At 37.4% G+C, this 16,022-nt stretch overlaps 1 pseudogene; it reads left to right on the top strand.

Annotated features, from left to right (window-relative positions):
• The first annotated feature begins 11,169 nt into the window (after nt 1-11,169).
• Nucleotides 11,170-12,103, top strand: LOC123936261 (annotated as a pseudogene).
• Nucleotides 12,104-16,022: the final 3,919 nt, after the last annotated feature.

The following is a 16,022-nucleotide window of genomic DNA, read 5'->3' as shown; positions in this document are numbered from 1 at the left end:
ATATTAAAAACCTGCCTATTAGGATTTACAAAATGGTAGTGGAGTAGGAGGACCCAAGCTCATCTTATCTCTCAAACACAAGATAACTATCAAATCATCCTAAATAGCCCAGAATTAAGGCTGATGATTGACAGAATTCCACAATTAAAGGGAGAGAAGGGGCCATTTTGAAGAACGTAAGAAGTGGTGACATATGGTTCAGGGGGAAAGGGATTAGAGGTGCTGTGTAGGTAAGGGAGCTGTGTTCACAGAGGACAAGAGACAGAGGAGCACCCGGGGCAATGCACAAGGAGAATGTTTCCCCAAAGTCATTGCGTTAGAATATAAGAGCGGCTGAGTTTCATGTGTCCCTGCAATGAGCTTAAATACTGGAATTTTAAAGGTCAGTGGCCTTGGTGGAGATAGAACACAGAGCCCTGGCCTTACACTGCTCCTGGAAGGAAGGCAGGCAAAGAACCCTGGAATGTGGAAACATCAATCTGAAGAACACCTGGGCACACAGGAGGAAGATAATTCACTCTTTTCTGAGTGTATCCCTGAGAGGAAGCTTTTAAGGAGACACCTATCCACAAACAAAGGAGCTGGCTGGCACCATTTCCCTCCCCATCCCTCAAAAAAACACAGAACCACCTGCAGGAAGTAGCCCAGCACTGACACTGTCTGACTAACTTGCTTCCATCAACACCAAGAGTCCTGCCCTCTGCCAGGACTGCCCTTCCCAGTCAATATTCCCTCAACTCCAATGTGGTGGGCCCTTCCCCCAGAAGACCAGTGCAAGTACCTGCTCACAACACATCTCCTGACCTGAAAATTTGGCAGAGCTTCACACCTGGTGGAGTTGGAGTCAGGTTTTATTCACAAACATACCAGAGAACACCTAGTTAAAATCCACCACATTCAGGCCAGAGACCAAACACTGCCCACAAAAGGCAAGGATCAGCTCTGTGGACAACTAGCCTGAAGGATGGAGCAGCCACAACACAACAGCAGAGCACACAAGCATACACCTGAAGTGCCAGTCCCTAGACACTACAGGACTTCTTCATAAGGCCATTACTTTCAGGAACAGGAAAGTAAATTACTCCTGCACAGCAGGAGAGATTAAGATGAACTGTAGAGAGGGAGGAATTTATCTGAAATTAAAAAACAAAATAAGGTGATAGCCAGAGATCTAAGTGAAACAGATATACAAGCAACATGCCTGAGGAAGAATTTAAGCCAACAATCATTAGGATAGTCCCTGGGCTTGAGAAAAGAATAGAATACATTATGGAGACCGTTACCACAATGATAAAAAAGTCAAAAAAATATCAATCAGTGGTGAAGAATGCAATAACTGAGACTAGAAACAGGCTTCATGCAATGAGCAGTAGGCTGGAGGGAGCAGAGGGAGACAAAGTACTGGAAAATAATAAAGCTGAATAAAAGAGAGGAAAACAACATGACTACAGACTGAGGGAACTCAATGACTCCATCAAATGTAATAACATTGTATTATAAGGGTCCCAGAAGAAGAAGAGAGAAAAGGGGCAGAAAATTTATTTAAAGAAATAATAGCTGAAACATCCCTAATCTGGGGAAGGAAACAATCATCCAGATCCAAGAGACATAGAGAACTCCCATCAAAATCAACAAAAGCAGGACAACAATGAGACATACTGTAATTAAATTTGCATAATATAGTGATAACGAAAAAATTCTAAAAGCAGCAAGACAAAAGAAGTCCCAAACTTACAAGGAAGACCCATAAGGATGGCTAGCTGGGGAATTCCCAACAGAAACCTGACATGCCAGAAGAAAGTGGTATGATATATTCAAATTGCTGAATGGGGAAAATCTGCACAAAGAATATTCTATCCAGCAAGAGTATCATAGAGAAGAGAGGAGAAAAAAAGAGTTCCCGAGACAAACAAATACCAAAGGAGTTCCTGACCACTAAACCAGCTCTGTAAGAAATATTAAAGGTAACTCTTTGAGTGGAAAGGAAAGACCAAAAGTGACAAAAACTAGAAAGGATCAGAGAAAATCTCCAAGAACAATGACAAAAGAAGCAATAAAATGACAATAAATATACATCTATCAATGATTACTATGAGTGTAAATGTACTAAATTCTCCAATTAAAAGACATAGGGTGTCAAAAATTGATAAAAAAACAAGACCCTCAATACTGCCTATAGGAAGTTCATTTCAGACCTAAAGTCAACTTCATTTTGAAAGTAAGGGAATGGAGAAACAGGTATCATGCAAACAGATATCAAAACAAAGTCAGAGTGGCAGTAGTTATATCAGACAAACTACACTTTTTTTGTTCTTTTTTTGTATTTGTGGTCTTTTTCAAAGACAGAACATCATAGATATGCAGTACAATCAGCAGAGTTTATTTAAGGTGAAAGTACACTCTCTAGATGTAAGAGCAGGTGAGTTCAAGGGAGAGCTGCATTTTTGTTGTTGTTGTTCTTTTATTCTTTTTTCTGCTTTGGTATTATGGTAATGCTGGGCTTACAGAATGATTTGGAATGTATCCCTCTATTCCATTATTTGTAGGATTTTATAGGATTGCCATTAGTTATTATTATTTTTTAATGGTTGGTAGAGTTCACGAAAGAAAGCATGTGTTCTTGGACTTTTCTGTGCTGGGAGATTTTTGACTCTTAATTCAGTTTTTAATCTTGTTATTGTTATTGGTCTACAAGATTTCCTACTTATTTGATCCAAGATTTATTATTCAATCTTCATATTTAGACCATTTTAAGGAATTATGTGCATTGTTTTTCTAAGTTATCTGATTTTTTAGTATATAATTATTTATGGTAATCTGTTATCACACTATGTATTTCTGTGGTATCTGTTGTATTGTTTTCACTTTCATTTATCCATTTATCATGGATTAAAAAAATCTTTTTTTTTTCCTTTCCTTTTCTTTAGTCAGTGTAACTAAAGCATTGCCAATTTCTTTTTTTCTTTTTTTAACTCATAATTCTTTCAATGTATTTCACTGTATTTCCTTTTTCTACTAAATTTCAGTTATTTATTCTTTCTATAGTTCCTTGAGGTTTAGTGAAAAGTTGTTTATTTGACTTTTCTTAATATAAGCATTTATAGCATAAAAAACAAAAATAGAGTTACTATATGATTTAATAATTTTTAATTTTATATTAAATTATATTTTATTATATATAATTATATATATAATATATATGAAATTATATTTAAATTATAAATTATATTTAATAATTTTTAATTTTAACTTAGTTTAGTCTAGTTTATTCTTTTTTAATTTTTATTTTCTACTATACATATAGAGTTAAACTTCAAGGTAATCCCCTTTCCCCAATCAATGCTACCCCTATAGGCAAACCAGTTTCTAATCCCCCTGTAACTTAGGAAAGTTGAGTCCCTTAACAAAAACATCAAGATACCTTCAGGAAGAATCAAAATAACCTTCCTCACCCACACTGAGAATTTATAACCACTCTCCCAATTTTTCCTTCTGTCAGTGTTTCTGTGAATTTCTGTTTGTCCTGATAATATATAAATCTTATACCTGGGGTTCTTTCTGATGAGGTTCTTCCATTTTTTTTGCTTATATATATTTTTTTCTCTTGTCATATACTTTTGTCAGTCTTTTTGTTTGTCTGTTTTTGTTTGTATACTTCATAAATCTTACCTTGTGGCCCATTTGGGCTGAGCCTTCTCTTTTATCTTCCTTTTTTTCCTGATTCTCTCTCTGTCTCTTGTTTTTTCCTTTTTTCTTTCCCCCTTTTTTCTTTCTTCTTCTCTATTTCTTTTTCTTTTCTTTTTTCTCTCATTTGGGTGGGGAATCCTGATTGCACAGAAGCATTCCAGGGTGCACATTGACTGCACCACAATCGATAAGTCCAGCTGCATCTGTTCAGTCACCTCTTTCCAAAATGACTAGGAGGAGGAATACCCAACAGAAGAAAAATACAGAGGATGGACCTTCTTCAACAGAATTAATGGCTATCCACAGAGACAATATGTCAGAAAAGGAATTCAGACTAACAATTATCCAGGCAATAGCTAGGTTGGAGAAAGCCATGGATGACCAAACAGAATTGATTAGGGCAGAACTGAAAGCCACCAGGGATGATGTTCACAATGTTAGGGCAGAACTGAAAGCCACCAGGGATAATGTTCAAAATCCTCTCAATGAGTTCCAATCCAATCTAAATTCTCTAAAAGCTAGGGTAACTGAGACAGAAGATAGAATTAGTGATCTGGAGGACAAACAGAGAGAGAGAAAAGATCAGGAGGAAGCCTGGAACAAACAGCTCAGAAGCCATGAAAACAGAATCAGGGAAATAAACGATGCCATGAAATGTTCCAATGTCAGAATTATTGGAATCTCTGAAGGGGAGGAAAAAGAAAGAAGTCTAGAAGATATAGAGGAAGAAGTTGTCTATGAAAATTTTCCCAATCTCACGAACGGAAACAACATTCATGTACTAGAGGCAGAGAGATTTCCTCCCTAGATTTTAAATTCTCGAAAGTCCTCACGAAACCTTATAGTTAGAATGAGGAATTATGTTTCAAGAGAGACCCTCTTAAAAGCAGCTAGGAGAAAAAAGCTCCTTACATAGAGAGGAAAGCGCATTAAAATAACGTCAGACCTTTCCACAGAGAGCTGGCAAGCCAGGAAGGGCTGGCAAAATATATTCAGAATACTAAATGAGAAGAACATGCAACCAAGAATACTCTATCCAGCAAGACTGACATTTAAAATGGATGGAGAGATAAAGAGTTTCCAAGACCGGCAAGGCTTAAAAGACTATGCAACCACCAAGCTGACACTGCAGGAAATATTAAGGGGGGTCCTATAAAAGAGAAAAAATCCTAAGAACATCATTGAACAGAAATATAGAAACAATCTACAGACAGAAAGACTTCAAAGGCAACACGATGTCAATAAAAACCTATCTCTCAATAATCACTCTCAATGTGAATGGCCTAAATGCGCCCATAAAATGACAAAGGGTTGCAGATTGGATAAAACGACAGGACCCATCCATATGTTGTCTACAAGAGACCCATTTTGAACCTAAGGATATACCCAGACTGAAAGTGAAGGGATGGAGAAGCATCTTTCATGCCAATGGGCCTCAAAAGAAGGCCGGAGTAGCGATTCTCATATCACATAAATTAGATTTTAAACTAAATACTGTAGTCAGAGATACAGAAGGACACTATGTAATTCTTAAAGGGACTATCCGCCAAGATGATCTAACAATTGTGAATATCTATGCCCCCAATATGGGAGCACCCAATTACATAAGAAAACTAATAATCAAGATAAAGAGTCATATTGATATGAATACAATAATAGTAGGAGAACTTAATACACCTCTCTCAGAAATAGACAGATCATCGAAGCAGAAAATTAATAAAGAAATAAGAGCATTGAATGAGACATTGGACCAGATGGACCTCATAGACATATACAGAACATTCCACCCTAAAACAACAGAATACTCATTCTTCTCAAGTGCACATGGAACCTTCTCCAGAATAGACCACATACTGGGTCACAAAGCAGGACTCAAACGATACCAAAAGACTGACATTATTCCCTGCATATTCTCAGATCACAATGCTTTGAAACTGGAGCTCAATCACAAGGAAAAGTTCAGAAGGAACTCAAACACATGGAAGCTAAAGACCACCTTGCTTAAGAATGCTTGGATCAACCAGGAGATCAAAGATGAACTTAAACAATTCATGGAAACCAATGAGAATGAAGACACTTTGGTCCAAAACCTATGGGATACACCAAAGGCGGTTCTAAGGGGGAAATACATAGCCATCCAAGCCTCCCTCAAAAACACTGAAAAATCCAAAATACACCAGCTATCTCTACACCTTAAAGAAGTGGAGAATCAACAACAAATCAAACCAACTCCACATGCAAGAAGGGAAATAATCAAGATTAGAGCAGAGATCAATGAGGTAGAAACGAGAGATACAGTAGAACGTATCAATGAAACTAGAAGCTGTTTTTTTGAAAGAATCAATAAGATCGATAAACCATTGGCCACACTAATCCAAAAGAAAAGAGAGAAAGCCCAAATTAATAAAATTATGAATGAAAAGGGAGAGATCACAACGAACACCAAGGAAATAGAAACAATCATCAGACATTATTACCAACAGTTATATGCCAATAAGCTAAGCAACCTAGATGAAATGGATGCATTCCTGGAAAACTACAAACTCCCAAAATTGAACCAGGAAGAAATTGACAACCTGAATAGACCGATATCTAGTAATGAGATTGAAGCAGTGATCAAAAACCTCCCAAAAAACAAAAGCCCAGTACCTGAAGGATTCCCTGGGGAATTCTACCAAACTTTCAAAGAAGAAATAACACCTATTCTCCTGAAGCTGTTCCAAAAATTGAAGCAGAAGGAAAACTTCCAGACTCTTTTTATGAAGCCAGCATTACCCTGATCCCCAAACCAGGCAAAGACCCTACCAAAAAGGAGAATTTCAGACCAATATCACTGATGACTATGGATGCAAAGATTCTCAACAAGATCCTAGCAAACAGGATCCAGCAGCACATTAAAATGATTATCCACCATGACCAGGTGGGATTCATCCCTGGGTTGCAAGGTTGGTTCAACATTTGCAAATCAATCAATGTGATAGAACAAATCAATAAGAGAAGAGAGAAGAACCACGTGGTCCTCTCAATTGATGCAGAAAAAGCATTTGACAAAATCCAGCATCCGTTCCTGATGAAAACGCTTCCAAGTATAGGGATAGAGGGAATATTCCTGAACTTCATAAAATCTATCTATGAAAGACCCACAGCAAATATCATCCACAATGGGAAAAAGCTTGCAGCCTTCCCGTTGAGATCAGGAACACGACAAGGATGCCCACTCTCACCAGTCTTGTTCAACATAGTATTAGAAGTTCTAGCAACGGCAATCAGACAACAAAGAGAAATAAAAGGTATCCAAATTGGCAAGGAAGAAGTCAAACTCTCTCTCTTCGCAGATGACATGATTCTTTATATGGGAAACCCCAAAGACTCCACCCCCAAACTACTAGAACTCATACAGCAATTCAGTAACGTGGCAGGATACAAAGTCCATGTACAGAAATCAGTGGCTTTCTTATACACTAACAATGAAAATACAGAAAGGCAAATTAGAGAATCGATTCCATTTACTATAGCACCAAGAACCATAAGATACCTGGGCATAAACCTAACCAAAGAGATAAAGGACCTGTACTAGAGGAACTACAGAACATTCATGAAAGAAATTGAAGAAGACACAAAAAGATGGAAGACTGTTCCATGCTCTTGGATTGGAAGAATAAACATTGTTAAAATGTCTATACTGCCTAGAGCAATCTATACTTTTAATGCCATTCCGATCAAAATTCCACCAGTATTTTTCAAAAAGCTGGATCAAATAATCCTAAAATTTGTATGGAATCAGAAGAGACCCCGAATTGCTAAGGAAATGTTGAAAAACAAAAACAAAACTGGCAGCATCACGTTACCCGATTTCAAGCTTTACTACAAAGCTGTGATCACCAAGACAGCGTGGTACTGGCATAAAAACAGACACATAGACCAGTGGAACAGAGTGGAGAGCCCAGATATGGACCCTCAACTCTATGGTGAAATAGTCCTCGACAAAACAGGAAAAAATATTCAATTGAAAAAAGACAGTAACTTCAATAAATGGTGCTGGGAAAACTGGACAGCGATATATAGAAGAATGGAACTTGACCATTCTCTTACACCGTACACAAAGATGAACTCGAAATTGATAATAGACCTCAACGTGAGGCAGGAATCTATCAGAATCCTGGAGGAGAACATAGGCAGTAACCTCTTCGATATCAGCCACAGCAACTTCTTTCAAGATATGTCTCCAAAGGCCAAGGAAACAAAAGCGAAAATGAACTTTTGGGACTTCATCAAGATCAAAAGTTTCTGCACAGCAAAGGAAACAGTCAACAAAACAAAAAGGCAACCCACGGAATGGGAGAAGTTATTTGTAAATGACAGTACAGACAAAAGCTTGATATCCAGGATCTATAAAGAACTTCTCAAACTCAACACACACAAAACAGGTAATCATATCGAAAAAATGGGCAGAAGATATGAACAGACACTTCTCCAATGAAGACATACAAATGGCTATCAGACACATGAAAAAATGTTCATCATCATTAGACATCAGGGAGATTCAAATTAAAACCACATTGAGATACCACCTGACACCAGTTAGAATGGCCAAAATTAGCAAGACAGGAAGCAACGTGTGTTGGAGAGGATGTGGAGAAAGGGGAACCCTCTTCCACTGTTGGTGGGAATGCAAGTTAGTGCAGCCACTTTGGAGAACAGTGTGGAGACTCCTGAAGAAATTAAGAATAGAGCTTCCCTATGACCCGGCAATTGCACTGCTGGGTATTTACCCCAAAGATACAGATGTAGTGAAAGAAGGGCCATCTGTACCCCAATGTTTATTGCAGCAATGGCTATGGTCGCCAAACTGTGGAAAGAACCAAGATGCCCTTCAACGGATGAATGGATAAGGAAGATGTGGTCCATATACACAATGGAGTATTAAGCCTCCATCAGAAAGGATGAATACCCAACTTTTGTAGCAACATGGACGGGACTGGAAGAGATGATGCTGAGCAAAATAAGTCAAGCAGAGAGAGTCAAGTATCATATGGTCTCACTTATTTGTGGAGCATAACAAATAACATGGAGGACATGGGGACATGGAGAGGAGAGGAAGTTGAGGGAAACTGGAAGGGGAGATAAACCATGAGAGACTATGGACTCTGAAAAACAACCAGAGGGTTTTGAAGGGGCGGGGGGGGGGGTGGGAGGTTGAGGAACCAGGTGGTGGGTAATAGGGAGGGCACATACTGCATGGAGCACTGGGTGTGATGCCAAAACAATGAACACTGTTATGCTGTAAATAAACAAATTAAGGAATAAAAAAAATAAAAAATAAATAAAAATAAATAAATAAAATAAAATAAAAATAGATTTAATATATGATTTAATAATTCCACTAAAGGCATTTACCAAAACAAAATGAAAGCAATAATGTTTTAATTATATGCAATTATATATATATTTATTATTATATATTTATATAATATAATATTAATTAATATAATATAAATGCATGTTATATTATTTATTTATATTATTATATTATTTATATTATGATATAATATATTAATATTAATTATTTTATATAATTATATATCATATATTATAAATATTATATAATTATATAATATAATATTAATATATGAAATATATAAATATTATATTGATTTTTATTTTATATATAATATGCACTCCTATGTTTATTTCAGCCTTATTTATAATAGCCAAGATATAGAAGCAACCCAAGTATTCTTGGATAGATGAATTGGATAGGAAGATACTATATCATGGAGAAGAATGAAATGTCACCATTGGCAATAGTATTGAAGGGATCTAGAGGGTACAATGCTATATGCAATACATCTGTCAGAGAAAGACAAATATATGATTTCACTCATGTGTGGGATTTAAGAAACAAAGCAAAGAAACAAGGAAAAATAGACAAACAAAAAGCAAAAAACACTGACTCTTAAATATAGAGAACAATGTGGTGGTTACCAAGGAGGATGGGAGCAGGGATGAGTGAAATAAGTGAAAGGGATTAAGAGTACGCTTACCTTGATGGGCACTGGAGTAATGTATAGAATTGTTAAGCCACTATATTGTACACCTTAAACTAGAAGAACACTAATTATACTGGAGGTGTTTTTTTTAATATTTTATTTATTTATTTGACAGAGAGATCACAAGTAGGCAGAGAGGCAGGCAGAGAGAGGAGGAAGCAGGCTCCCTGATGAGCGGAGAGCCCAATGTGGGACTGGATCCCAGGACCCTGAGATCATGACTTGAGCCAAAGGCAGAGGCTTTAACCCACTGAGCCACCCAGGCTCCCCTATACTGGAGTTTTTAAAAACAGTCTTTGAAGATCTGTTAAGGCATTTAAATTTTCTTCCAAGCAAAATGGGTAACTTGAATGATTTTTAAGTAGAGGATTGGCATGATCTAATAGGGGTTTATTAAAGCCACTAATTTATGAGTAAAAAATGGATTGGAGAGACAAAAATTTGGAGTTAGCAAACTCTAAATGAGCCTGTTGAAAAAATACAAGACAGAGAGGAAGTGAATGTATTTTAATGCGAAACACTTGAATGAATTTAAAGGATCTTCAGAGGACATAATCTGTAGTAAATGAATTTTGGTTCATGTTGATTGTGAAGTTTCAGTGGTAATCTGGAGGAGTTATCAATACAGAGTTGGTTATGTGGGACAGGGGAAGAACTGGAAGCTTTAGATGTAGGAATTTTATTAGCCTACAGACGGTTACTTATGACCTTACTGAGAGCTAAAGAAACCTATGAATAAAGTAATATTTTTTTCTTAAAGAAACTCAACAATAGACAAACTATGGAAAAAGCCTAGATGTCCATTGACAGAGGAATGGATAAAAATATATGATGTATATACAAGAGATACAATATACAATAGAATATTACTCAACCATCAGAAAGGATGAAAGTTTACCATTTACACTGGATGGAACTAGAGGGTATTATGCTCAGTGAAATAAGTCAGTCAGAGAAAGACAATTATCATATGTTTTCACTCACATGAGGTATATAAGAACCAGTGCAGGGGATCATAGGATAAGGGAAGGAAAACAAAATGGGAAGAAATCATAGAGGGAGACAAATCATGAGAGACTCTGACCTGTGGGAAAGGAACTGAGAATTTCTGGAGGTGATTGGGGAATAGGGTAACTGGGTGATAGACATTAAGGATGGCAGGTAATGTAAAGAACAATGGGTGTTATATGCAACTGATGAATTGTTGAACTCTACATCTGAAACCAATGGTGTACTACAAGTTGGCTAATTGAATTTAAATTAAGAAATGTATTTACTTAAGCAGCATAGATGATATCTAATTTATTCCTTTAACTAGGGGATATAATTCCTACATAATTGTATTAATACAATATTGTGCTCATTTTTCTTTGTCTCATTTTTAATTATTACATATTTTCTTAAACAATCAGAACACAGATTTCCTTGCACAATGGACAATCTCACAGAAGTGACAGAGTTCCTGCTCATGGGGTTTTCTGACATCTGTGAGCTACAGATACTTCATGTTGGAGTGTTTCTGCTGGTTTATCTGACAGCACTGGTGTGGCACCTTCTCATCATGATAATCATTACTTTTGACCAGTATCTTCACAGACCCATGTACTTTTTTCTGAAGAACCTCTCCTTTTTGGATTTGTGCTACATCTCAGTCACTGTGCCTAAGTCAGTCCACAGCTCCTGGACTCACAATAACTCCATCTCTTACTTTGGCTGTGTGGCTCAAGTTTATTTTTTCTTTGCTTTTGCTTCTGTTGAGCTGGCCTTTCTCACTGTCATGTCCTATGACTGCTATGTTGCCATTTGTTACCCCCCCAATAAGAAGCCATTATGACACCAGAAAAATGCCATCACATAGCAGCCATTGCCTGGCTAAGTTGTTTTATTTATGAGCAGTCCACACTGGCAACATATTTAGGGATTCCATTTCAAGATACAACATAATCCACCAGTTCTTCTGTGACATCCCTCACATTTTGGCCCCAGTTTCTCATGAGGTTTTCTTTGTTGAGCTTGTGACCCTAGCTCTGAGTTCCTGCTTTGTTCTGGGATGCTTTGTTCTTATGATCATCTCCTATATCCAGATATTCTCAACAGTGCTCAGAATCCCTTCAGTGGAGAATACAGTAAAAGTCTTTTCCGCCTGCTCCCCACAGCTGATTGTTATCATGCTCTTCCTCATTACAGGACTCTTTGCTGCCTTAGGACCAATTGCCAAAACTTCATCCATTCAAGATTTGATGATTGCTCTGGCATACACAGTTTTGCCTCCTTTCCTGAATCCCATCATATATAGTCTTAGAAACAAGGAGATTAAAGCAGCTGTTTGGAGAATATTTGGGAAGATAATTTCCCTGCGAATGTAGAACACTTAGATTTTGCTAATACAAGATCTTTTAAAAAGACCAGGAGAGCATAAATACCTTAAGAAAAAATATATAGGAAAAACCGTTGAGAGACAGAATATTTCCAGGCCATATTTAGAAATAAATACAAGTGTGTCTTTAAAAAATAAAATATCTCAATATTAAATATTGCAAAATTTTATAACTACAACCTTCTGTGGTGTTCCATTCCTTCATTTATTTATTTTTTATTTAAATTCAATTAGCCAAAGTATACTACATCGTTATTTATATAATGTTCAATGATTCATTAGTTGAATATAACACACAGTGCTCAGCATACCATGTGCCCTCTTTAATTTCCTTCACACAGTTACCCCATCCCCTCACCTACCACCCACAATCAACCCTCAGTTTCTTTCCTGTAGTTAAGAGTTTCGCATGGATTATCTCCCTCTCTGATGATTTCACATTCAGTTTTCCCTCCCTTTCTCTATTGTCCTCTACACTATTCCTTATGTTCCACATGAATGAACATATGATAATTGTCTTTCTCTGCTTTTTTTGCTTACTATAATCCCCTCCAGTTCCATTGATGTTCATGTAAATGGTAGATATTCATCCTTTCCAATGGCTATTATTCCTTGTGTACATGAACCACATCCATCTTCTTTATCTATTCATCTTCTGAAGAACATTTTGACTCTATCCATAGTTTGGCTATTGTGGACGTTGCTGCTATGAACATTGGGGTGCAGGTGCCCCTTCATTTCACTACATCACTATCTTTGGGGGTAAATACCCCATAGTGTAATTGCTGGATCATAAAGTAGCTCATTTTTAACTTCCTGGGGAAGTTAAATACTGTTTTCCAGAGTGACTGTACCAGCTTGCATTCCTACCAACAGGGTCCCCTTTCTCCACATCCTTGCCAACACTTGTTTCCTGTCTTGTTAATTTTTGCCACTGTAACCAGTGAAAGGTGTATCTCGTTGTGGTTTTCATTTGTATTTCCATGATGGCAAGTGATGTGGAGCATTTTTCATGTGCCTGTTGGCCATTTGTATGTCTTCTTTGGACAAGTGTCTGTTCATGTCTTCTGCCCATTTTTTTGACTACATTATTTGGTTTTTGGATGTTGAGTTTGGTAAGTTCTTTATAGACCTTGGATACCAGCCCTTTATCTGATATATCATTTGCAAATATTTTCTCCCATTTGGTAGTTTGTCTTTTAGTTTTGTTGACTGTTTCCTTTGCTGTGAAGATGCTTTTTATCTTAATGAAGCCCCAATAATTTATTTTTGCTTTGTTTCCCTTTCCTTTATAGACTTGTCTTGGAAAAAGTGGCTGTGTCCATGGTTTATAAGGTTGTAACCTGTGTTCTCCTCTAGAATTTTGATGGATTCCTGTGTCACATTTAGGTCCTTCTTCCATTTTGAGTTTATCTTTCTGTATGTTGTAAGAGAATGGTCCAGTTTCATTTTTCTGCATGTGGCTGTCCAATTTTCCCAATACCATTTATTGAAGAGACTGCCTTTTTTTCCATTGGATATTATTTCCTGATTTGTTGACGACTAGTGGACCATAGAGATAAGGGTCCATTTCTGGGATCTCTGTTTTGTTCCACTGATAAATGTGTCTGTTTTTGTGTGTCAATACCATTCTTTCTTGATGATCACAGATTTGTAATATATAGTTAGAAGTCAAGCATTGTAATGCACCCAGCTTTACTTGTCCTTTGCAACAATCCCCTTGTGATTCAGAGTCTTCTCTGGTTCCATACAAATTTTTGGATTGTTTGTTCCAGCTCTGCAAAAAATGGCGATGGTATTTATTTTTTTCAGTATTTAAATTTATTTTTTTCAGTGTAACAGTATTCATTGTCTTTGCACAACACCCAGTGCTCCATGCAATACGTGCCCTCCCTATTACCCATCACCTGTTCCCCCAACCTCCCACCCCTGACCCTTCAAAACCCTCTAGTTGTTTTTCAGTCCATAGTCTCTTATGGTTTGCCTCACTTTCCAATTTTTATTTTTTATAAACATATAATGTATTTTTATCCCCAGGGGTACAGGTCTGTGAATCGCCAGGTTTACACACTTCACAGCACTCATGATAGCACATACCCTCCCCAATGTCCATAACCCACTCCCCCTCTCCCAACCCCACCTCCCCACAGCAACCACCCATTTGTTTTGTGAGATTAAGAGTCATTTATGGTTTGTCTCCCTCCCAATCCCATCTTGTTTCATTTATTCTTCTTATGTCCCCCTAACCCCCCATGTTGCATCTCCATGTCCTCATATCAGGGAGATCATATGATAGTTGTCTTTCTCCGATTGACTTATTTCACTAAGCATGATACCCTCTAGTTCCATCCATGTCATCGCAAATGGCAAGATTTCATTTCTTTTGATGGCTGCATAGTATTCCATTGTGTATATATACCACATCTTCTGTATCCATTCATCTGTTGATGGACATCTAGTTTCTTTCCATAGTTTGGCTATTGTGGACATTGCTGCTATTAACATTAGGGTACATGTGCCCCTTTGGATCACTGCGTTTGTATCTTTAGGGTAAATACCCAGTAGTGCAATTGCTGGGTCATAGGGTAGTTCTATTTTCAACATTTTGAGGAACCTCCATGCTGTTTTCCAGAGTGGTTGCACCAGCTTGCATTCCCACCAACAGTGGAGGAGGGTTCCCCTTTCTCCGCATCCTCGCCAGCTTCTGTCATTTCCTGACTTGTTCATTTTAGCCATTCTGACTGGTGTGAGGTGATATCTCACTGTGGTTTTGATTTGTATTTCCCTGATGCCGAGTGATGTGGAGCACTTTTTCATGTGTTCTGTTGGCAATCTGGAAGTCTTCTTTGCAGAAATGTCTGTTCATGTCCTCTGCCCATTTCTTGATTGGATTGTTTGTTCATTGGGTGTTGAGTTTGTTAAGTTCCTTATAGATTTTGGACACTAGTCCTTTATCTGATATGTCGTTTGCAAATATCTTCTCCCATTCTGTCAGTTGTCTTTTGGTTTTGTTAACTGTTGCCTTTGCTGTGCAAAAGCTTTTGATCTTGATGAAATCCCAATAGTTCATTTTTGCCCTTGCTTCCCTTGCCTATGCCGATGTTCCTAGGAAGATGTTGCTATGGCTGAGGTCGAAGAGGTTGCTGCCTGCATTCTCCTCAAGGATTTTGATGGATTCCTATCTCACATTGAGGTCCTTCATCCGTTTTGAGTCTATTTTCATGTGTGGTGTAAGGAAGTGGTCCAATTTCATTTTTCTGCATGTGGCTGTCCAATTTTACCAGCACCATTTATTGAAGAGGCTGTCTTTTTTCCATTGGACATTCTTTCCTGCTTTGTCAAAGATTAGTTGACCATGGAGTTGAAGGTCTATTTCTGGGCTCTCTATTCTGTTCCATTGATCTATGTGTCTGTTTTAGTGCCAGTACCATTCTGTCTTGATGATGACAGCTTTGTAATAGAGCTTGAAGTCCGGAATTGTGATGCCACCCACTTTGGCTTTGTTCTTCAATATTCCTTTGGCTATTCGAGGTCTTTTCTGGTTCCATATAAATTTTAGGATTATTTGTTCCATTTCTTTGAAAAAAAATGGATGGTATTTTGATAGGGATTGCATTAAATGTATAGATTGCTTTAGGTAGCATAGACATTTTCACAATATTTATTCTTCCAATCCAGGAGCATGGAACATTTTTCCATTTCTTTGTGTCTTCCTCAATTTCTTTCATGAGTACTTTATAGTTTTCTGCGTATATATTCTTAGCCTCTTTGGTTAGGTTTATTCCTAGGTATCTTATAGTTTTGGGTGCAATTGTAAATGGGGTTGACTCCTTAATTTCTCTTTCTTCTGTCTTGTTGTTGGTGTACAGAAATGCAACTGATTTCTGTGCATTGATTTTATATCCTGA

Source organism: Meles meles, unplaced genomic scaffold (genome assembly GCF_922984935.1).
Source record: "Meles meles unplaced genomic scaffold, mMelMel3.1 paternal haplotype, whole genome shotgun sequence".
NCBI classification, from domain to species: domain Eukaryota; kingdom Metazoa; phylum Chordata; class Mammalia; order Carnivora; family Mustelidae; genus Meles; species Meles meles.
The sequence above is the reverse complement of the archived record's forward strand: the minus strand, read 5'-3'. Positions and strand labels throughout refer to the sequence as shown.